This window comes from Rattus norvegicus, chromosome 3 (assembly GCF_036323735.1).
Source record: "Rattus norvegicus strain BN/NHsdMcwi chromosome 3, GRCr8, whole genome shotgun sequence".
Lineage (NCBI taxonomy): Eukaryota > Metazoa > Chordata > Mammalia > Rodentia > Muridae > Rattus > Rattus norvegicus.
In genome coordinates, this window is record NC_086021.1 from 121,232,066 (window position 1) to 121,256,396 (window position 24,331).

The following is a 24,331-nucleotide window of genomic DNA, read 5'->3' on the forward strand; positions in this document are numbered from 1 at the left end:
TTCGCACAGCTGGGCCTCTCTGACCTTCCTTGGGGCACTATTTCATCCGCCTAGCTTCTGACCAGCTCGATTCTGGCTGATGAAGATACTCATTTAAGTCAACTGCAAAGTTCCTCCCACTAATTCTAATTTAAATCTCATTCTACATCACTAAATAAATGGCACCAGATGAAAATCAAGTTTAGAACTGATAGAATTAAGCTTAGTGTCCAGCAGGCCACCTGTGTACGTTAAGAATACAGACACTGAAGTTCCATGTCAGACTGTTAAATTAAAGTCTGGGCAAGTAGGGTCCAAGTTTTTGAGTAGCAAGCAATCTCTTGTCACTTGAAATTTGGAGAACTTTTTTACATTCCATGTTTGCTAGTGTAGGAACGGATCCTAGAAACCAAGAGATCCCACCCCACTCTTCATAGATCTTTAAACAGGCCTCTATGTGCCTTGTTAAGTGAAACTTTATAGGGACTGTGCATGTTAGAGTGAAGGTGGACCTTTCGCTTCTGGCCTCACTAGAACATAAACCCTTAGGGAAGAGAAGGCATAATTCATCCACCATGCTGCTGCTTTCCATGACATCTTTACCATACGGTGCCAAATGCAGTCAGTCTTTGGGAAGACTGATGTAATCCAAAACAATGAAGATTAGGATCATGGAGAGCATAGGCACCTGGGAATATCTAACTCATAATCATTTCTGGGCTGTTCACCTAGTAAATCCCAGTCTCAGCAAACAGCAATGCGCATTAACCAACTAGGGAAAGCTTTGCCTCCTCTAGAAGGAAAAGCCTCAAGACTAGTGAAGGCTGTGCTTGAACACTCTGACTCAAGAATGGGACGTAGTTTTCCTAACAATGATCTAATTTACTATGTTGGTGCGACTGGATGCACTCTTAACCTTTACATATGCTTAAAACAATCATTTTCTTCAACCACAGGTTCCACACCGAGCCTGTTAACAGCTCGACTTCCAATATTTGGTAAGTGAAACCTCACTGGACCTTCATACTCGTAAGAATCTAGGTTGATCTATTGGCCTCTGCTTTCCTGGGCCATCTGTGCCTGGGATGACAGAAGACATGTGCTCCTCTTGGTACTGTCCACAGTTGTTCACCATTGTGGAAATGAAGCATTTGCTGGAGGACTATGATGAAGACACACAGAACATCGAATTCTTGTGACCTAAGAGAGCTACCTATCTCCGCTCTTCTTTGTGGTGTAATTGTACTTAAAACAGAGGAAAAGGAGATCCACTTTCCATATAGGGATCTTTACCCATTAGGGCTGGTCTGGATTCCTGGGGGTGGGGGTTTGTATAACTCTTGGTCCCTGCTGCTCTCCTCTCCTCTCATTTCCTCTTCCCTGTGATCATGACACTGGCTACACTAAGCCAGGCAGAGCTGCAGCAGCACAGCCTAGGCTGCAGCATCAGCATCAGCATCAGCAAGGTGGCCTTGGAAAGCTGATCGGAGCCCTGGACACATCTCTCCTGGGAAGTGGCAACATCTGCAGTGTCTTGGGATTTCTGTGATGGGGAGGGACTCCATTCCACTTGGGATTGGTCTCCTCGTTAAAATCTTTCACATATCATTCACAAACGGTTATAATTAACTCAGCTTCACTTCCCTCAGTGGCCTACATGCATCTGTTCCCCAATGGAAATATCAAACTGTCTTTTGAAGGGGCAAAACTAACCTGTTTTAGGAGACTTAAAAGAACATAAATGGCAAATGAAATCTATTCTTCGGTACAAGGCGATATCTCCCTTTTTAAATTTTTTTTTTATCTTTGTGCTTCTTCCATATATTTAAATCTCAGCCCAGAGTTCTAGAGAAACACTTGCCTTGAAAGATACATAAAAGTTACTGTCTCAAAGGGGAATAAAGCTGTCCGACCTACTGATCATAAATACTCCTAAATATGACCATAATCATGAACCCAAAATCCAAACTGTGACTTAGCCTCAAGAAACCATTTTTCCAACTGATGTTCAAATCTACCATCTTCCTCCTTCTAATCCTTTGAACAAAAGAGTAGGTACCCCTTTAAAAAAATCACACGCACAAATTCCCCACTCCTCACTCACCTTGTATATAGAAAATATACCTTGCACCGTAATATCTCAGGGATTAACGTAATATGGTATTGTGGCCAGAGCAGATGTGTGAAATCACAGCAAATAAATTAACACTCCATTAAGAATCAAATCAGCCCTGCTGACACATAATCTTTCCCGTTTATGTCAAGTCGTGATTCCCATTCACATTGGGAGCTTCCCAGGGAGGCTCATTAGACCTGCAGAAAGAGATTTCTTTTAAGTCAAAGCTATTCACAAGTTATTCAGCTATAGTGAGGGCAAAAGAGCCTTCCTGGCATCTGGGTACCCGCCTCCCCACGATCTCTTTGTCCCTGTCCACCCAAAGCCCCAGCCATGCAGGATATAGCTAGGCTTCCTGCTGAATTTGCAGACTGTATAAAAGAGATGAGGAAATTACAGAGGAAATATGTGTGGGCAGGGCCTGCCCTTGAGAAATTGTCAAACTGGGAGAATACCTTTTGGTTGTCATCAGCCTCTGCTGCTTTTACACCAGAGTACAGTGCTGAAAGTCAGACCTCAGGGCTGAGTTCTTCCTGCTGGCTTAGCTGAGCTTCCAATATTATAAGGTGGGATCGGAGTGAGTCCCCCGAAGAAAAGTCTCTAAGAGTTGGTACTTATGCTCGAGCCCCTTGAAGACTCTACTCGCTGCCTGCTTCCTAACTTTCTGAAGCTGCCAACATCTGTTTTGTTAGGATCCCTGGGACTCAGGTGTAGTCTAGTTCAGAGGTTGTTTTTGTCAACCAATCTGGCTTCTGGTCTCTCTTAAGCACCCACAACAAAGGCTTCTATAGGAAGCTTCTTGGTTCTGCAGTGGATTGAGACCAGAGAAGGACCACCCTCACTCATCGGGCATTCCGTGTTCAGTGCAATTCAGTAGTTCTCAACCTGTGAGCCATGACCCCTTTGGCAGTTGCATAACAGATATCCTGCATATCAGATATTTACAGCGTGATTCATAACAGCAGGAAATTAGAGTTATGAAGTAGCCATAAGATAATTTTATGGCTGGGGGGTCAATAAGATATGAAGGACTGTGTTTATTAAAGAATCATGGCGTTAAGAAGGTCGGGGCTCTCCTGCTATGCACTCATGTTTCTACCCTGATGGGACTCACCTTGAATTTAGATCCTGTTGACCAATGAAGTCTCCATCACGGTGCTCGCCCACTCCCATCCCTTGCTCTCCCACCACAAAGGAAAGTAATCCGATAAGGGAACACACACCGGGTGTTAATAACTGATAACTACTTAATGTATTATCCCTCTCAGAGGAATTATCCTTATTTAAGTTTCAAAGCCTTCATGCAAAGAAATGAAGTTTTTTTTTAGATAGTTTTTTTTAATACTATTTTTTAGAAGCGAACAACTATTTGGGAGCAAGGGGTATCTAAACCTTTCCAAGTGATATTGCACAAAAAGTACTTGCTTCATTTATTGCTCTATAAAGGGGCCAACTTGTGGAAATACGGGAATCACACACATGCAGTGATTCTTGTATTTACTGCATCTGAAAGTCACCAGGGGGCTTTGAAAGCTCACAGTACCTAAGCTCTAATCAGACTAATAAAAATCAGAATTCCTTCCTAGAAGTGAAATCTGTGCATTTGTATTTTCAAAAGAAAAAATATTTAGCTTATTCTGGCTCCGGTATGCAGTCAAAGTTAAGCCCCACTGTAATAATGAACAGAGTCAGAGTGTAGAGTAGTGGTACTCTTAACAAGCCCAGTGAAGCAGGCTTTCTCCTCACAATGGGAATGGCTGCCGCTGGACACAAAGCCAGAATTTCATTCTGAAAATGTGTTCATGTGGCTCTGTAAGTACTTAATATAATCCACACAGGCTAAGTAGTTAGTTGCTAAACTGAAAACACCCATCTCATTTCATCTCAGTCCACTCCTGGCCATCTGCTCCTCTGAATTTCCATTACAGGGCCATGTGTGTATTAATGAAATGATTGCATCCGATTACATCTTTTATTCAGAGAACAAGAATGGCCCATGAATTCCGTCCTCCAGCATTACTGCTTTTGTGGTGAAGTCACTAATTAAGTTTACTCCGTTTCAGGCAGAGGTGGGATCGCTGTTCACTAAGGTAAGAAAATAAATCGAATATGTTACTGCTGATAATAAAATTATAGTTTTTGCTGCCTAGCAACTAGAGGATAGAAACTTCAATCAAAAATGTAACTTCATTGTTTTTTGTTTGCTTGCTTTGCTCAAGACAGTGCTGTCCTGGCACTCTCTCTAGGCCAGGCTGACCTTGAAATCAGAGATCTGCCTACCTCTGCCTCCCAAGTGCTGGGATTGAAGGCGTGTGCCACCACCACCCATGGTAACTCCATTTAAAACTGTCCAAAATATATGACTGATACCAACTGAGGATTTTATACCAACTTATTACAAGTGGTATAAAAGAGGGCCACCAAGCAGTTGAGCTTGCTCTCTCCTTTCCTACACCTCTCTAGAACAGCGTAGACAGTCAGAGAGCCACATGCCTGGATTATATCACTCTGTAGTTGTATGGTTGAGTAGGCATCAGAATGAAAAAAAAAAGAAAGAAAGAAAGAAACAAGAATGGAAAGGGATTGAATGAATACATATTATTGTCTATTCACTCTATTAACTAATACTTAGTTATTATACTTAAATTATTACTTTATTAACTGATAACCTTTCCTACCTACAATCTTTCAGAAGAGTTTTTAACAGTTTTTTTTATTGATTCTTTGTGAGTTTCACATCATGTACCTACCATAGCCCCACTCATCTAACCTCCACCCTTGTAATCTCCCCCCACCAAAGGGATAAAAAGCAAAAATAAATAAATAAATAAATAAAAAATAAGCCAACGAGAAGAAAGCATGGCAAGCATTTCATCATGGAAGCTGTAGCGTGTCAGTGTGTCCCACACTAGTCCCTTTGTCAATGCATCTGTACTTGCAAATGCTCATTGAGATGAGTCATTGGTCTAGTCTGAGGCATATTTTAAAAAAAAATCAATAGGCTTTCACGAATATCTAGTATGTGTTTGTAATCATTGATCCAATCACATTCTCCCAAATCACTTATACTTGATCTCTGCACATAGAGATTTCTGACCCTCTCACTTGTTCATTCACTTGTTCAACGAGACTTAGTCATTGCTGCCTGGGTGACAGGAAGACACAGAGGTGAGCAGAGCAGCATGGTCTCTGACCTCATGGAACTTAAAATCTAGTAGGAGAGACATCTGCATTTTAACCAGATGGTAAAGAATCAAAAATAATCTCAAATGTCAAAGTTTACCTCGAAAACTGTGGTTAAGACAAACTGTTCAGTGACCACTCTGAGACATGCAGGTCATGGCGTAGAATGGAGCAGGGAAAGGGTGGCCTACTCTATGAGGCAGGGGTGATGAAAGACATTCTGTAGCTGAGATGGGAGTGAGCAGTGAGCAAAACTCGAGGGAAAGGCAGAACAGCATTCCCAGGTGGAGAAACAGCACAGAACAGCCCTAGGTGAGACACAGCCGCACATTTAAAGAACTGACTTTTCTCCATGGCTCATCAAAGCAGGGAGACTCTTGAGACAAAGCTGCGGAAGTAGGTGGGCATTAATTCAAGAAGACCTCAATATGTTGGGTTAAAGATGCTTAACTATCTTTCTTAATAGTCATACGCACCATTTGAAGAAAGGTAAGAAAGGAGTGATACGACCAAGCTTATTCTTTAAGGTTAAAAGATAATTACATGTATATGTACGTAGCCATGTGGGTACGTACTTGTGAATGTACCACCCTCAGAGGTCCGAAGAGGGTGTCAGGTGTCTCGGAGCTGAAGTCTCAGGTGATTGCACAGTATCCCAAATGGGTGTTGGTCTCTTCTATGGCTGTGCAGTACGTGCTCTTAATCCCTGAGCCCATTGGGTTTGTCTGTTCAATTTCAAAGCGATGCTCCATTTGCATTGCAAGAAGATTTGGTTACAAAGGTGCATTTCTTTTCTAGTTTCCGTGATCAAGTAGCTGACAGGAAGCAAGTCCAGGAGAGCGCGTTTACTTCTGCTTACAGTTTGAGAGACTCTATCCTGCTGAAAGAGAAAGACAAAGACAGAATAGCAGGATCCCTAGCTGGATCATCACTTTTCACTACAGTCGGGGAAACAGAATGAATGGAAAGTGATCTTATCTATAAGACACCACCGCCCCATCCCAAATTAGTGACCACTACACCTCCTAAAGGTTCCACAGCTTTCCCAAACAGTACCATTACCTGGCCAAATCTTCAGACATGTGACTGACTGACTATGGGGTGTTTTACTTTCTGACCACAACAGAGTGAGCAAGAATAGAGCCAAGGAAAAGAGAGGGATACTGCTACTGCAGATCCCAGCTGCAGTATCCGAGAATATCCTCACACAGATACCTGTCTTCCTTCAAAGATTATGTTACACCAAAGAAACGTGTTTCTAGATCTAGCACATGATTGCATCTACCAGCAGGTAAATTGTAATACTATTTAATTATGGAGAAAACAGATAGATCCTTGGTACAATGGCCAACAGAAACCACAAGTGGATAAATCTCAGAGGTAATTGTCCATTGTGACGCCGCACCCAAACTTGTTCATTTTTAGCCACGGGAAACAAATGATGCAAGACAGCTCTCTGGCATTTGTTGATTCCAATGAATGGTAAGAATGGCCACTCAGTGAAGGAGTCAAGATTCCTGTGTTCTCTGTCTCCCTCCTTCTACCCTCTCCAATAAAAGTCCAAGTTTGCCTCTATTCAATAGTTCAGCAAAGTCTAGAATGAAGTCTAGGTGGGGGAGTAGGGTTCCGCACAAGAAGAAATATATTGAGACATTAATATTAGGAAATGCCCTGAGTTTTATTTAAAGGATTGATTGATTGATTGATTGATTGATTTATGTAGGGTAACTGTCAAAATAGGACTAAAGCGTTTGACTACCAAGTAGGACTAATACCGCTATTAACCAGCAATCATAAAGAGGATAAAATGAAGCTATGTCCTCAAGAAAACAGACACTTGTTCCAAGCACGGTGCCACATCTCAAGCGTGTTTCTGAGCATCTATTTGGCTTCTGTTTGGGGGTTGTATCCAAAGCCCCTTGTTAGTAGACTAGAAGACTCTCATCAGTCATTTAAAATATCCACCTTGTTTTCTTTTCTTTTCTTTTTTTCCTCTACAGGTTTTATGAGCCAACTTGGTTACTCAAATGTGAAAATGCATTTTTTTTCAGTAAGTCTAAAGTTAAAAAAGATTTTTAAAAACGGCTCGCACCTGCATTGCATAGCGGGCAGCTGTGCGGTCGGGTACAACTTCGCTTTACTTCTATGAGTTCCGAGTTGGGAAGGCTCTTCGTGTCGGCCATTAGCACCCGGGGTCTTCTGGTTATTGGCAAAATCAACCTTCCCTTCAGAGGATGAGTTTGCCACTACTGAGGATACTTATAAATACTTATAAATACACCAGCTCCAGAGAAAACTCACAATCATGAGTCAGCAAGTGCCTAAACTGCTCTTCATAGGAGCAGCCGGAGGCACTGTCACGTGACCTTCCTTCCGGGTGCGGTAAGAGCCACAGACTACACTGTGGCACTTCACATTGTCAAGTGCATAGTCGCTGATGTACTAGGGCGGGGATTCGTGGGGGTTTTCTGGTGAATGAGTAAGTTATGCTGAATAGGTTTCAGTTTCCTTCAGAGTTCATATTTTCTGGGATCGAAAGTGATCAGCAGTAGAGTGCACAGGTCCTTAATTCCAACACTGCACATGTATGTATGAGCACACATATACATAGACATATACACACAATGTTTCTAGGCAAGCATTCAACAACTAAGCTGCACTTCTTTCCCAGAACTATAGTCAATGTGATTTATATATGTATTACACACACACACACACACACACACACACACACACACACACACACCATTAGGTAGAGTCTTTAAAACTTAAGAAAATAATAAATAGGGGAAACAACTTACCAGAAGCAGAAGTTTATATATGTCGGTGGGTGGGTGTACTGGACATGACAAAGATTTGGAGAGCTTAGTCTATGTTAAGATAGGGTCGGATGGGTCATTGTTATTGATGCCTATAGTTATAAGCATTCCGGAGAATTTTGCCTTCCAGGATAGCCTGGGTATAGAGTGAGACTCCCATCATAAAACAAGTCCACAGAGATGGCTTGTCGCTTTGTCTCTCTTTCAGAATACTTCATACATCTTGCCAACTATTGATGAAATATACAAGCTCCCACACTCTTACTGAAATGTATACACTACAGGCATTGTTGTAATTTCTCAGTGGAAGACAAGATGCATGCTTAATCCCCAAGCACTATTTAAAGGATCAATATCATATCTAATTCTCCTAAGAATCTTTGAGAAAGAAGGATCGGACGTCACTAAACTTGGCAACAATACCCAAAGATTTATCTACAGCTTAGAACACCGCTGAGATTCATATAGTCACCCCACAGTCATCTAGATGTCAAAGTATTAGCAGGACTAAACTTTTTACTCTATCCCTGTTCTCTTGCTCTCTAGATCCTCTCTTTCCCATTATGTGTTCAGCTCTACACCCTGGATGCTTATCTTTACTGGTGACTTCTCTGAGACTGCACTCAGTTTTGACCCATACGATGTCCTAGCAAGTTTAAAGGATAGAAGGACTGTGAGGTCTCCTCCCTGCTTCGTGATGTTTCCAGTGCATCTTTGTGGCTACAGTTTCATGCCCTTCAAATCTCACAATGTTCTGATAATTCTATTTTTCTCCCCGTGCCTTCCAACTTTTATGTAGTAACATCTTCCTACAGCTCTTACACCTTGGCTGTCTGAGCATCTACATCTTATTTTCTTCTATATGTCTTTCCTTCATTGAAAACTTTTCTTCAGAAATCACAACTGAGTCGTCTGATTCCTGACTGCCCTGCTACCATCCTTTTTTAGTTTATTTTTATGAAAGAGTGACTAAAAATATAACCTATCTCCTCAAACCAAAAGCCTGGAAGTCTATTCCTATTTTTGCACCCATTCATCAAGCCACGATGACCCATTTATCCCTAAAGCACTAAAGTGCCTCTAAAAGCACCCTCTTCTCCACCTCTCTCCTTCCTTCACAAGTTATTCGATCCAGATCCTCCCACAATGCCTCTGTTTATCTCCTAAACTCTCTCTCATGCTACTAATGAAATGTTGCTTCTATGATGAGCTCTGGCTGTTGCAGTAAAAATAAAAAATGGCGGAACCGGTTTCCTGTGTACTCTGGCAGTCGCACTCTCACTAGTTCTGGCTCTGGCTGGCATGCCATTGGAACTATCGCTAATTATCTCAGCGGCTTCACACTGCCCCCATCTACTTTCTGACCCGCTGTCCAAGAGCCATTCTAACATGGCACCTGTCAGGCTGCCCCACCCTCACTCACAGCTCTCTTGGCTGGTTTCCATCACACCAGGCATACACACCCCAATTCATGGCAGCCAGGTGCATCTAGCCACCATACACTCTCTTGACCTCAATTAAGTTGCCACATGAAAGAACACATCACACAATATCCTCTGATCCAATTGATAAGATATAATTTGCCCATCTAGACAACACATCCTATACACACTCATCCCTTTAAAATAGTCATAAAAATGGGGGGGGGGAACTCAGTGGTTAAGAGCACTGACTGCTCTTACAGAGGTCCTGAGTTCAATTCCCAGCAACTACATGGTGCCTCACAACCATCTATAGTGGGATCTGATGCCCTTTTGTGTGGTATCTGATGACAGTGACAGTGTACTCACACACATAAAATAAATCTTTAAAAAAAGTTAAAAAAACAGTCATAACAACCTGTAATATGTGCAGAGAGGAATCTTAACCTCCGTTGCCATGTTCTCTCAGCTGCTTTTTCCTCGCTCCGGCCTCCTCTGCTTCTCTAAAACTTTTCTCCCACCCATCCTTCCCTCTTGTCCAGTGACCTGCTTTGTTCTATCCTGTACCTGCCTTCACCTGCATAATGACATCAACCTACATCTGCCCAGACTATCTGCCATTCTCCAGGGGTTCTTACAAGTCTTATGAGTAGGTTGGCCCACATCCAGGAAGTCCCTTAGAATTTGGTCCATACCTACTTCTCTGTTCTGTTTCCACACTGCCTTCATTCTTACCATACAGACCTTCATAGAACTTCAAAGCCTGATACACTCTTCCTTCCCACATTTTCATGTGCTGCCTCTGCCAGGAATGTCCATCCCGAAACTTCCTCTGGCGGTCCCTGACTCACTGTCCCTAAACCTCTTTCTAGTCTGTAATTTCAACGGGGTCTATGGCACAAACTGATTCTGTAGATGGGTCTGCTCTACTCTCTCAAGTTTCAGAGCAGGTCCCGTGATGAAGATCTCAGCAGAAACCTTAGCAGAAATAGAGTCGGCATGGTTGAGAGCTAAGTGGTTTTGCATATCCTGAAATCCATCTGTCTTTCTTCATCTCTATCACTCACTACCTGGTCCGGTTCATTTATATTTTCCACGAATAATTCAGTAGCCTCTTTACTGACCTCCCTGCTTCTAGCCTTCCCCTGTCCCATGTACCCTTCACACTGCAATGAGCATGCATTGCAAGTCCCGCCCTTTCTTTCCACATTAATATGGAAACTCTCTAGGATGTGAATTCTCATATAAACCGACTACTGTCCACCTTTTCAGTTTCATTTCTTACCGATCCTTCTCTGCACCCTGGCTGGACTGAGATAACTGCTATCCCCCTAATTCACCATGGTGTTGTGGTCCAGGTCACAGCATCTGGTACGCTCACTGCCTGGAAACTTTCTGACAGCTGCCTCCCCACTTGCCTGCCCCTCTTAGGGCAGTCCTGGAGTACATCTGAGGACTCCCATGCCCCCACCTTTCTCCATCCACTCGTGGGTTGCTCCTGTTGCTCCCCTAGCATATCTCTTCCTCAGCTCCACAGCAGCCCTTCTCACTACCACACGCCAAGCTTCTCAGATGCAGACTGTTTTTATTTATTTCTATTGTTCCAGTTTGCTTCTGCTTTTATATACTTCAGTGTCTAGGACAGTCTGTGAGATGGAATAGATACTCAAATATTTGCTGAGTGATAAGATAGCATGAAGGAGAGCATTAAGACTCTGATGGGAGAGATTATTTTGTCCAGATTTCTCCAAGGCCAGTAAAATCAACCACACACACACACACAAACACACACACACACACACACACACACACACACACACACACACACACACACACACACTCACCCTTTGCATTGCCTTTTCCAGTGAGCCTTGCTGACTTCACCCTTTTCTTTATATATGTCTAGTACCCTTTAGGGGGCATCTGTTTTTGAAGACAAAATGATATGTGAATGTGGTAGATTTGAACCTAAATCCTGCCATGCAGTTATTTCTGGAGCTAAATTACTTTGCTTTTTGAGCACCAATTTTCTCCGTTGTTAGAAGGCAACAATACACAGGTGGAGTACATGACATATTGCCTACTACACGGGAGCTGCTCCATAAATGGAAGTCTCTAGTACTTTTCTTTTTTTGCCTCTAGTCAACTTGATGGAATTTAGAATCATCATGAGCATGTCTATGAGGACTTTTATAGATTAGTTTAATTGAGGGGGTAAGACCCATCTTAAATGTGGACAATATCATTGCATGGGCTAGAGTCTCAAACTGGCCTAAAAGAGAGATTGCTAGCTGGGTACCAGCCATCATTACCTTATGACTGCACATGCAATGTGACTAGCACACTCTTGCCTCCATGACTTCTCTAAAATATACCAAAGAAGAGTGACCCAAAATAAATTCCTCCTTACGTCACTTTTAAAAAAAATTATTTATATGTAAGTACACTGTAGCTGTATTCATGCACACCAGAAGAGGGCATCAGATCTCATTACAGATGGTTGTGAGCCACTATGTGGTTACTGGGAATTGAACTCAGGACCTCTGGAAGAGCAGTCAGTGCTCTTAACCACTAAGCCATCTCTCTAGCCCTCCTTAAATCACTTTTGCCAAGTATTTTGTCTCAGCAATGTAGGAAGAAAGGACATCCCTACCCTTTGTGCATCCCAACTTCCCAGTCCCTTCTGGGTTTGGATTTGAAAGTGAAAAATTGTACCGCTACAATCCACAAGGGCATAGAGACATGCTCATGTTAGTTCAGTGAATAAAATTCTTGATTTTACTGATTATCAACCTGGGATTTAGAGAGATTAAGTGACCTGCTTAAATCTTACAGCTGGGAAATGGCTAAGCCCAAAGCCACAACCCAAAACTAATGCTAAAGCGGTGTTTATTTTGTCCAATCGCATGAGGCCACCGATGAATACATATATATCTCATAGCGAGGTCCTTGGGTACATCAGGCAAGCATCCTACAACTGGTCCCCTCCTCTGCCCTCTGTTAACTTTTTCTTTTGAGACAGAATCTCACAGAGTCTGGTTAGCAGGCTGGGCTTGCTAACCAGAGCTTGCTGTGCTACTGGTTCAGCTTCCTGAGAGCTAGGTTTATAGAACTTGTGCTCCAGCCCAGCTGCAAATGTTTCCCTCAAATGCTTTTTTAATCTCTTCTTTGTCTTTCTGTTCTAAAATTTCACAATGACATGCTTCAGTCTGGATCAACAGCTTTATCAATGGAGCTAGAGACAGAGGGCCGTCTCAGTTAAAAGCAAATCTTGCCTCCATTCTGCGGGTTATTTTTGATGGTTTCCTCCTCATCTTCACTGGTCTGTTCTGGTGTTTGCTCCTAGGATTTGTCACGTGAATCCTGACTGATCCGACTTGCTTGTTTTTTTTTGCTCTTTCTTTAGTTCTCTATTTCTTTGCTCTTTTTCCTTGTACGGAAAGTTTTTTGCTTTCTCCTTTTTTCTTAAATGCATGCATGTGCATTTGTGTGGATGTGTGTGTGTGTGTGTGTGTGTGTGTGTGTGTTTGTGTGTGTACACACATGTATATACAAGAAGGCCAAAGGTCACATAGGTACTTTTCTCAATCAGCATCAACCCTATGCTTTAAGACAGGGTCTCGGAGGGAACCCAGGGTTAACTAATTTGGCTACAGTAATTAGATAGTAAGCCCCGGGGAATCCTACTGTCTCTGCAGAAGCACTGGGTTATAGGTGCACCACGCCTGGCCTTCTTACATGGGTGATCTGGATCTGAACTTGGGTCCTCATAGTTGTACAGCAAGCACTCGACCAAAGGAGTCATGCTGCAGCCATGAGAATGATAACTTTCTGTACAGCAAGCACTCGACCAAAGGAGTCATGCTGCAGCCATGAGAATGATAACTTTCCAAGGTTACTTATTTTCTACAGTCTTTTCTGCCTCTATTTTAAGTTTACTTAGAACTCCACATTGAACATTACTCTTCAGATAGCTGTTTGTCAACTCATGTCTAAACATGGATAGAGTACCAGGAAACAGTCGGAAACTCTGCATGCGTGAATGGAAGCTGCTGGCTTTGAACTTTGCTGCAAAGTCATTGTTCTTCAACAGAGGAAAGACAATGGGTGTGGCTAGTCGTTTCTAGAGAGTAGGGAGTAGGCATGGTCCCTGTTGTCTGACAACACACAATGTAGCTTCCTCACAGCAACAATTATCCTGCCTAGCTCACTGGACCACTGAATTAGGAATCCCAGGACAGCACTATTTATCCTTCTCTTGACATGATCAGGTTCTTCAGGCAGGAGCACACCAGTCTCCTACTTGGACCGGGAAAACCTTGCTTCCAACATTCTGTGTGCAATCCTGCCCTTAGCTGCATTTTTATTCTCGTTCACCCTTAGCTCCTGCAGCTATTTCTACAGTTAGCTGTCAGTCACAATCAGCTGTCTGTCTACTTTTCAGCCTCCCTTTCTCTTTGTTCTTAGGTATTTTTGCCTTCTTAAAATGGGTTTGCTATTGAAATGGTTGAGATTTCGGAAGGGGATGGGAATAAATACATGTGTTCTCTCCCCTATTAGTTGGAGTCTCAAGATTCTATTTTTCCCATTGATGCATTCACTGGTGTCCGCTAGTATGGAAACCCTAGACACAATGAATCAAGTGAAAACAGTGCCTGCACGAAATGCCTGCCACCTAAAGTATAGTGTCTATGCTTCGATGAATTTCTTCTGGCCAGTTTGAAGGAGGCTCATGTTACGGGGCGGGTTTTGATATCAGTGGTGAGTTGATACCTTTTCTTCTCTTAAGGAAATCTATTTACTACAGTTACCAGGAAAGACTAATTTGGACTGTATATAGTCTGTATATTTTAGTGTAATAGGGGCAGAAAACAGGTTAAAGCTAAGCCCAGGAGGAAACAAGAACCCAAACACAGTGTTCCAGAAATAAAAGACCAGCCTGGATTAATTGACTCATTGAAGTTCTATGCAAACAGAGACCAGATTTCTTCTGTTGACCAATTACCAGAACCTCTGAGACAGCGGCTTCATCTCAGTGTCACTGCCTGCAGTTTCCTTAGAAATCTGATTTTCACTGTGGTCCCTTGAGAGCTGATAGCTCTGGAGGAAACCTAGGCTGTGCCCTGGACTTCTATCCACGCACTGATGCTCCCAGTGTCACTGCAGTAATAGTTGCATCTGTTATGAAAGCAGAAAGAGGCCACAGCCATCCTTCCCAAGTCCAGTGAGTGCTGGCTGTGACTTCTTCACGATTGCACTTAAGTCTTGCATGAAGGTAGACCATGCACTACAATAAAGGCAGGAAAATTTCTAATGTCAAGTAGAAGACATCATTTAAAGCACACATTTGCATGGAAATTGTGCTATTATGTGCAACCCAGAACAGCTGAAACTTGAGCCCAGAATGGTAGGACTCCTCCATCTTAACTGCTAAGAAAAGGGACCACTTGTATGGTGCCATGGCAACAGCATCATGTCCAATGGTTCTTGAAGAAAACCATGCAGAAACATGATCAGAATGCACAAAGGTTTGCTATTGATTTGATGAAACAATAGCCAAAATAGTTCATTTTATCATATTCTAATATTTTTCATTTAAAAATATACGAAGAATATTCAGCATAAAAGAATTGGGATGTGAAAGTGCAAAAAGAAAACTACAGTCAGTCTCGGAGTTTTTCGTGCCTCTATAGACTCACATATTCATGAAGGAAAGCAAAATAACAAAACAAAAAACAAAAACCAGGGTTGTTTGTGTTTTACAAATAACAAAAAAAAAAAAAATCCTATCAGAGATTTTCACTGAAAGGGTTGCACAGAGATACAAAGAAAGGAAGTAAACCCTGAGCAGAATATGAGGGGAAAATATATCCTAGATTTTCTACTGTCCATGTTAATGTGGGTAGAATGGTGATGTAAGAGAAGTGGAACAAACATGGCTGTAAATGCACAAAACTTTAGGTTGGTGGCAAACACTAAGTGCTTATGGACAAACACCAAAAGAATAGAAACGAAGGACTGGAGAGATGGCTGAGCGGTTAAGAGCACTGACTGTTCTTCCTGAAGTCCTGAGTTCAATTCCCAGCAACCACATGGTGACTCCCAACCATCCAATGCTCTCTTCTGCTGTGTGTCTGAAGACAGCTACAGTGTACTCATATAAATAAAAATAAGTCAATCTTTAAAAAAAGAATAGAAACACAGTGCCAGACTTCTTGACGGTACAGAGAACAATCTCAGGTAAAGCCAGCATCAATGCCTGCTGTAGCTGCCGGTGTCCTAGGTACAGTGGGTGCCTTAAATAGCACATACTGGTTTCTCACGGTGCTACAGGATGCCAGTTGTTCCCAGTAGACACTTTTTTCTTAGCTTATAGTTAGCTTTCTTCTTGTTCCAGTCTCTTATGATGAAAAAACATTGGGAAAGGGAGGGAGTAGGATCCAGGGAATAAAAGGAGAGGCAGGGGTGTGAGGAGACAGTGTGAGTCCCTAACAATGACCCACCTCCATGACTTCATAGAGTGACAAAGGCACTGTGAAGGTCGCAGCTCCTAATGCCTCCTTGCAGGGAGTAGAGTTCAGCGTCTGTGCTAGTTAAGGTTGGGAGTGGGGAGAGGGTTGTCTGTTGTGCTTTGTTTTGTTTTGCTGTGACAAAATAAGGAATAAACAACTTAAAGAAGGAAAGTTTTATTGTGGCTCACACATTCAGAGGTTTCCCCATTGCATTTAGGCCTGTGGCAAGGTGGAAACATCAAGGCAGAAGGACATGACTGATAAAAGCTGCCTGCACCTAAGCAGACAGGACGCAGAGAAAAATGGAGATCAGGGATAAGATACAAAGTTATCAGGGCCCATTCCTAGTGACCCTCTTCTTCCCATCTTTGGGTTTCCACCAATTCACAAGAACACCACTAATTATGAATCCATCAACAAATCAATTCATCAATTAGGTCAAAGCTCTCGTGATGCAATCACTTCCCTACATCCTCACCTCTGAACACCCTCATCATTGAAAACCAAGCCTTCAACACATGAGTCTGGGGGCAATAAGTCACACTGATCCATTGAAGATGTAAATTGGATGGTTGAAAATGACAAGCATCAAAGGGGAGCATCACGGAGAGAGTGCACTAAACCTCTGGAACATGCATGTGCTCCTCCTATTAATCTGGAGACAAGAAAGTCTTAAGTTCAAGGCCAGCCTGGGCTATGTAACGTATACTACCATTGACTTTATAATCAGACCCTGTCAACAAATAAATGCAGTAATCCAAAAAAACCAGCAACAGTAAGCTGAGGGCGGGGGACAGGGGGATGGAACTGAGTTCCTTCTCCAGCATTACAAAAAGTGTACCACATATCAGATGAAAAATAATGACTATAGAAGTACCAAGATATTATGACTCATTCATATGATTTCTGCAATTGATTTAGTATGGCATATGATTTAGTAATCAAAATGGATGAAGATGATACATATGTGTTAGTTAGAATAGATACGTGAAACTGAACACAGAATGCCCACGAGACATTGGGTAAGTAATTAGATTCAACTCTTGTAAAAATGTTCAAAAGAAAAAAAACGTAACTTCGCTTTACACTTGGTTACTTTTAGTCATATGGGTATTGAATGTAGTGTAGGGAAACTGCAGATGGGATTTAAAGGCTAGCCTCCTATTATACTATTATACTGTAGTGCAGGAAAGAAGAGTATGTTGCGTTTGATGTTTTGGGGGGTGTGTTCTTGTTTCTGAAGCATCTGTTGTTTCGCAGATGCTGTTCAATGTTGAACTTGACACAGTAAAAGGAAACAGACAAAAGTTACTGCCCTTGTGGAATTAATATGAAAAAAAGTCAGAGGTTAATAAAACAATCATTCACAAGATGTAAACTGTTGGTATCTATGTCCAGGAAGAGGGGTGAGGGAGGGCAAGGTTGGAGAGCGGAGCTTTCTAGATGCACAGAGCAGCAGGAGCAACAGTCTGGCAGTGGGAGTGCCATGCAGAAGACAGGGAGTTCCAGGGCTGGGGGAAGGGTGAGAGATCCTGCTGGAAAGGAAGACAGGATTTTGTAGACCACAGGAGCAGGAAGTCACCAAGGAGGCTGTGTAGGAAGGGAAGGTTAAACAGAGCTGCGGGTTTAGGTCACTCCCTGTAAAGGATGTTGAGCAGGTAGGAGGAGCTGCAGGGATAAGAGAAAATGTCATCAGGGATAAAGACGTAGGCCCCCTGTGGAGTATGTTCCACAGTATTCTAAAGCGTCCCCCTTTCCTTTGGCATCCGCACTTGGGCATAACCAGGATTCCTGCTTCACCACAGAAAAGATTCCTAAGAGGAGCCCTTAGGAAGCCAGCCTGGAGATTTATTAAAAGACATTTTTAATGTAGATATATGAACAGAATTATTACCAAGAAAGAAACTGTGGCCAGATAGTGTGAGGTTCTCCAAAGTCACCATAGGTTTATTTATTATGGGTATATATATATAAGATTTTGGTGATATTTAAGTTAAACCTAGAGGTCTGTAAGAAAGACTACTTTCCTCAACAGGGCTCAAAGGGTGTAGCTTACATCAAGGCCCTAAGGTGGAGATTTAGGAATGACAGGGAAGGGTCTGAAACTTACTCAGTCCTAAGTAAACAGAGTTTACTTACTACTGTCTTTGAGAAACATACATTACCTTCACAGCCAGACTGTGTTGTCATGCTCTCTGGCCATGTCCCCATAATTTATATGGAGATTGATTACTATAGCTTTTCATCAGTCTGGACCTGGGGTGGGAGAGGAAGGGAGATAAAATTTGTTGATGTAATTTACATACACACACACACACACACACACACACACACACACACCATCAAATGACAGGTGACTGAGAAAAAAGAGGCAAGGATGAGTCCCAGCCATAACAGAATTGACAATTAGCATTTAGTGTGGTGAGAAGACCTGGGATGTGACCAAGTTTGTGGGAAGGATTATAAATTTAATTTTGGACAAGTTGACAAAAAAGCACCCTTGACATATTTAAGAGAGACCCAAGAAGGTAGGTGAATATGAAAATTTGAAACACAAAAGTGGGAATTAAAACAAGAGAGGTTGTTCCGTGAGTTAGGGAGGGAATACAGTATGGTACATTCTTGGTGCTGAGAAGTTCCCTCGTGACTGATAGGCAAATGCTGATCTTGCAAAGGACACAAAACAGCTGAAGTTTAGAGAAAAATAGTGACTTCAGTAAGGAGACAACAGTAAACTGAGACAACTGACCAAACCCTCTGACCGTGAGTCCCATGTACACTGCCTAAGGACCCTACCCACTTCTTCCATGACGTCGGCCCTGTTGCCTAAGGATCAAGTGGAACCCATGGACTCCCCAAGTAGCAACCTCTCCACAAGAAGTTATCCCTGACCACAACCACCCTTAGAACACTGTAGACCTTCCATAGATGCCTGAGGGTTTGCAGCTGGCTCTGTGGAAGGTTTGCACTTGTGCTCAGAGGCTGTATCTATCGCTAGCTGAGCTAGGCCCACTTCTGTTACCTTGATGACACATCAACACAGAGTGACCCTAAGACTGAACTCCAGGTACCATTCAGCTGGTCCAAAGCCTGACACACTGTGACAAGAGCAAACAGATATCCACAGGTCTACTCAACAAAAGTGGGATACATATTGTGATGGTTTGCATATGCTTGGCCCAGGGAGTGGCAGTATTAGAAAGTGTGCCTTGTTGGAGGAAGTCTGTCACTGTAGAGGTGGACTTGGAGACCCTCCTCCTAGCCACCTGAAGATGTTCAATCTATTCCTGGCTTCCTTCGGATGAAGATGTAGAACTCTCAGCTCCCCCTGCACCATGCCTGCCTGGATGCTGCCATGCTCTCGCCTTGATGATAACGGACTGAACCTCTGAACCTGTAAGCCAGCCCCAATTAAATGTGGTCCTTATAAGAGTTGCCTTGGTCATGGTGTCTGTTCACAGCAATAAGACCCACACTAAGACACATATCCATATCAGAATCACTACCTGACTCCAGATGTCTTGGTCCCACGGCAAAAACACAAACAACACAAATAAGCAAGATAGTGTGTCTCCTCCAGGAGTCAGCAGCCTCACAGCCATGTTCCCCAGGAAAAAGAACTTAGATGGCACATGAGACAATTATTTCAAAATAGCAATTATAAATATATATGAGGTACCCAGAAAGAATATGATTATATCCTGGGAAAAAGACCATGAAAACACAAACAGCTGAAAGAAATTAAACAATTCAAGATATAAAGAGATAGAATTTCTGAAGAAAACCTAAACTGAAATAAACCTTGAAGTGAAAAAAATTCGGTAAGTAAAACTAATGTGTCCAATGCACGGCCTGGATCCAGTGGGTGTGGGCAACATCAAGGCTGGAAGACGAAGCAGAAGAGTTGGATCTGTCAGTCAAAGAAGAGGATGAATCCAAGGAAAACTGTCTAGGAAGCAGTGAGATGGATGTCTTCAGAGACGTTCTGGTACCAGAGCAGCATTAGCAGAATCAAGCGAAGTCTAGACTGAATGGAAAGAAGCGAGACACAGAGAAATAGAAAAACACCATTTGGAGAATTCTGGCTGTGAAAAGGAGAGAGAAACCAGAAGCTAAAATAGGATGTCAGGTTTAGGCAGAGCACTTTGTTATAGAAAGATGAGCATGCATATCGATGTGAGGCTCTAAGAGTCCTAGTTTGTTTTCTTGTGCTATAAAACACTGACCAAAGCCAATGTGGAACGGAAAGGATTCATTTGGCTTACAGGTTAGAGTTCGTCGTTGAGAAAAACCAAGGCAAGAGATCAGCACCGGAGCTTGAAACAATAACAGTAGATGAGTGCTACTTCCTGGATCTCATCCCAGACCTAGCAGCCTAGGGATGATACTGCCCACAGTGGGCCCTTCTATACCAATGAAATATCTAGAACACATCCCACAGACATACCCATTGATCCAAAGAAGAAAGTTTCTCAGTTGAGGCTTTCTCTTCCCAGGTGTGTCAAGTTGACAACTGTAGGTAACTATGGACACCAACAAAGTTTCTTTTTGAGCCTTCTGATTTCTTTTTTCAAGTTGGAAGAGGGAAGTCTTAAGAAGCAAGGAAGAGGAAGGGGGGGCAGTGAAAATAGTTGTTAGGAAAGGTTAAAAAAGGAGTTCTGAAATAACACCAGTTTTTGCATATTTTCCTGGTGCGGGCATCTTTAGTTGCAAGTGTTTGGTCCTCTTAGATAAGCACTCATATATCTTTCAGTATTGTGAACTTTGTGTTTAGTTCACTTTGGTTTTTATTCTGTAAGTCTCCAGTCCGTAGTTTAAGTCTTCATGCCATGTATGTAACTGACCTTCATGAAATGATGACCAAGTTCTGAATGTAACTTCTGAGACCACCTAGAGCCATTCTTCAAATATGACAAGCAGTGTTTTCTGGAATAGAGGGTGGAAGGAACAATATTGGTGAAAAGCGATGAGGCTATTCAAAATCATTCTGTGGCGGTAGGAAGGCATGGAAGTAGGGGACTCCTTTGCTACTCGCTTGTCCAGCTCCAGGAAGTGACCTGCTCAGTCGATAGGATAAGACTTGATGTTCATTCCAGATTCTCTAACGAGACCGTCGGGGCCTCTGGGTGAGATTCTTGGCATCCTTGTATTGAATACTTTATATCACTTCCTGCACTCCCAGCGCCAGTAGAAGACTTCTGGCTTTCATAAACAGAGGCTTTTTTAGTTAAGTCAGTGCCAACCCTGACAGGTGAGTTTCTTCTTTATCAAAAGCTAAGGCTTAGTCTGGATTTTCTCAGGTCCCACACAGATCCATCTTTCTCTTTTCTTCTCTTTTCTTCTCTTCTCTTCTCTTTTCTTTTCTTTTCTTTTCTCTTTCTTTCTTCCTTCCTTCCTTTCTTTCTTTCTTTCTTTCTTTCTTTCTTTCTTTCTTTCTTTTCTTTATGGAAAATTTATTGCAGCTCTCCAACCACGCATTTTTTTGTTTCAACATCTTGCTCTGCAGCTTCCTTTCCCCTCTTTGCTCAGATGCTAAAAAGTCAGGCATTAGCACGGGCCATGCAAAGACTGGCAAAAGCCTCAAAGTTCTTCTCTTCTCCTGTGATGACTCTGGCCTTTTCCTTTTTGTACGCATTCCGGATGGGCATCACAGGTCCTGTTAGCTGGGTGACCAATTTAAGATCTTCAGCAGAACTGTCTCCCTTCTTCAGAGCAGAAGGCTTCCCGGGGAAAGTATGAGCTTGGAGCAGTACTCCTTCAGTACCTGTAGTGATACAGTCGTTTTGTTTCGCTTCCTTGGGTTCACCGAGATGCCAATGGTGCGAGCCATTTTCTTGTGGATACTGCCACCCTGAGTTCCTCCAGGCCGAAGCCCCTGGCAGCCTGGACCTTGCTGTGGTATATTAACTGTAGAGCACCTCATGATGGGCCTGATGGAACCCGACGTGGGGCGAGGGGCAATGCAGCGCGCTTTTGCCTGCGTGTTTGCAGATCTTGCATGCCAGCTGGTTGAACTAAGTGTCTGCTCACTGCTGCCAGTCCTCGTGGAAGTGGGGCTTCGGGTTTATGCCATTCCAGCTGGGCACCATGGCTGCCTCCTGTACAGGAGAGTGGCTGAGCAGAAAGGTCCAGCTCCATCTTTCTTTGTTCTTTGAATCTATTGCTTGCAGATGGGATGAGTTGTAGGGGATCAGCATAGGGCAACTTTCAAACTAAACCAGGTGACATAACTGTCTCTTTCAACAACAGTAGAGTCCTGGGATGAGCCGTCCACATCGTCCATGAAGTTTACCTCAACACTTCTCACCTTTCTTTTTCCTTTGTTTTTTGAGACCTTTCCAGAAAATGCTCGCCTGCCCTTAAAGAGTCAAACTCACTAGAAATGTTGCCTTCCATTAAGATAGAAATATGATCTGCCTTCGGTAAAATGGAATAGAGAAGTCATAACTATAAACTACTGGGAATAATTATCTTCAAAACTATTTGGAAATCGGGTAAAGATAAAAGTAGAGCCCATTTTACTTCTATCACTACTTTACGTATGTCTAAAATTCTTAGATAAAATTGTTTTTTAAGGAATATCTTAAAAATTATTATTATATATCAATTATTTTCCAACTCTTTACCCAAAAGAAAGTTTGTGTTGTACCTTATACATATGTACGTGCTAAAACAGAGCTCCATAAAGCATTTGCCTTCACTGTATAGCTTCCTATTCTCTATCCTGCTTAGTTAATAGTTAATATGGTGTTGGAACCTATGCAACTGATTCCAAGATACATTATGTTCATTGATTATGTTCTACAATTAAAAAATACAGATCAAGTCATTAGTCTAATCATTATGTTTGGGAATTAAACACCATCTGTTGTCCCAGTCAAAGGAAAAGTGACTTTTCGGGGTGGGATGGAGGAGAAAGAGCAGTCATTAAATTTTTGCCTCCCTTATTGGGAAAAATCAAGCTCTCATTTTGGGGACAGGTGCCATCAGAAATTGGCTAAAAGTGAGAACTTCACCTGGTGCTAGTTCTGTGACCAAGGAGCCACTGCCTGTATTTTCATCCACTTGTTCCTAGAAAGTATTGACCTCCAAGCAACCAGCCCTTCACTCTGGCCTTCATGGCTTTGCTCTGATGGGGTTCCTCTCCTGTCTGTGCACATTTCTCCTTGCCCAGGTTGTGGCCTCATACCCTGCTCTCCCTTCCTCTTTTTCACTCCCCTTGTAGTCATGCCTTCACCAACCTGCATCATTGACCAAGGCTCCATTCACCAAAGGGAAGGGGCGGAGCATACCAGGATATGATTCTCACTTAAATTCCATTGTAGCACAGGTCCGATGAAGCAAGTAGAATGCAGACCAAGTCTGACATCCAGAAGAAAGCTCTGAATAAATTTAGCATTGGGATTTAAGAATGAAGTATGGAATCTTCTGTCCTTCAGCAAATGGAAATTAACTTCCTGTTGGGGAAAAAGGTAAGGATTGGAAGACATCAAAGACTCACTGCACATCAAAGAAATGCAGAATAGTACCTTGATGTAGGATAAAAGAAGCTCCCATGTTTAAAATAAGAGGGTCCACAAATCCAGAGACATTATAGACAATAGATATAGATATAGATAGATAGATATAGATATAGTTAGATATAGATATAGATATAGATATAGATATAGATATAGATATAGATATAGATATAGATATAGATATAGATATAGATATAGATATAGATATAGATATAGATATAGATATAGATAGATATAGATATAGAGAGATAGATACTTTATATGTTACATATGTATGTGTGGAATTTTTATTAACAGACATACCTTGGAGGAACTACTCCCTAAAAAGCCTCACTTTCCACTCATGAAACACTATTATTTTGTTGAGGAAGACATTTTCATTCGTTCAACTGCAAAAGCTGTGTTTCCTTCAATATTAAGGTTAATGAGGTCTGGGGCCTGTAATCTACATGAGTAGGTTAATTCTCATGTGTCCTAGATAGTTGAGAGAGAGATTTGGAACTTCAGCTGAGGGGAGATACACACATTGCCAAACTGGAAATGCAAGCAAGCAAAGGGGGTGAGAAAAGCTGTGTGCCACACACCTCGGTGCCTCAGCTTCTCTCTCTGATGCTGAGCAAGGCCTGTCCTCCCCTGTGCGTGAAGGAGAAAAGCTGGTTCACAAGCGTTAAATAATACTGGAGAAAAACTGTTGTATGATCAAGCTCTGATTATATTATAGTTGGAGAGTGGTTTATTAAAAATTAACTACCCTGTTATAACATCGCTGACAGGACATTCA

The 24,331-nt window shown here is 42.3% G+C and overlaps 1 long non-coding RNA gene across 19 annotated transcripts in view; it reads left to right on the plus strand.

Annotated features, from left to right (window-relative positions):
* The window catches only part of LOC120101628 (uncharacterized), a 54,729-nt gene that overhangs the window by 4,031 nt on the left and 26,367 nt on the right, over window positions 1–24,331 (plus strand). For 3 of the 19 annotated variants that reach the window (XR_010065291.1, XR_010065289.1, XR_010065302.1), the window contains exon 2: window positions 936–23,502. This is a non-coding gene — a long non-coding RNA (uncharacterized LOC120101628). The remainder of the gene's footprint in view (window positions 1–935; window positions 23,503–24,331) is intronic. The other 16 variants (XR_010065295.1, XR_010065293.1, XR_010065298.1 and 13 more) reach the window with 14 other exon arrangements.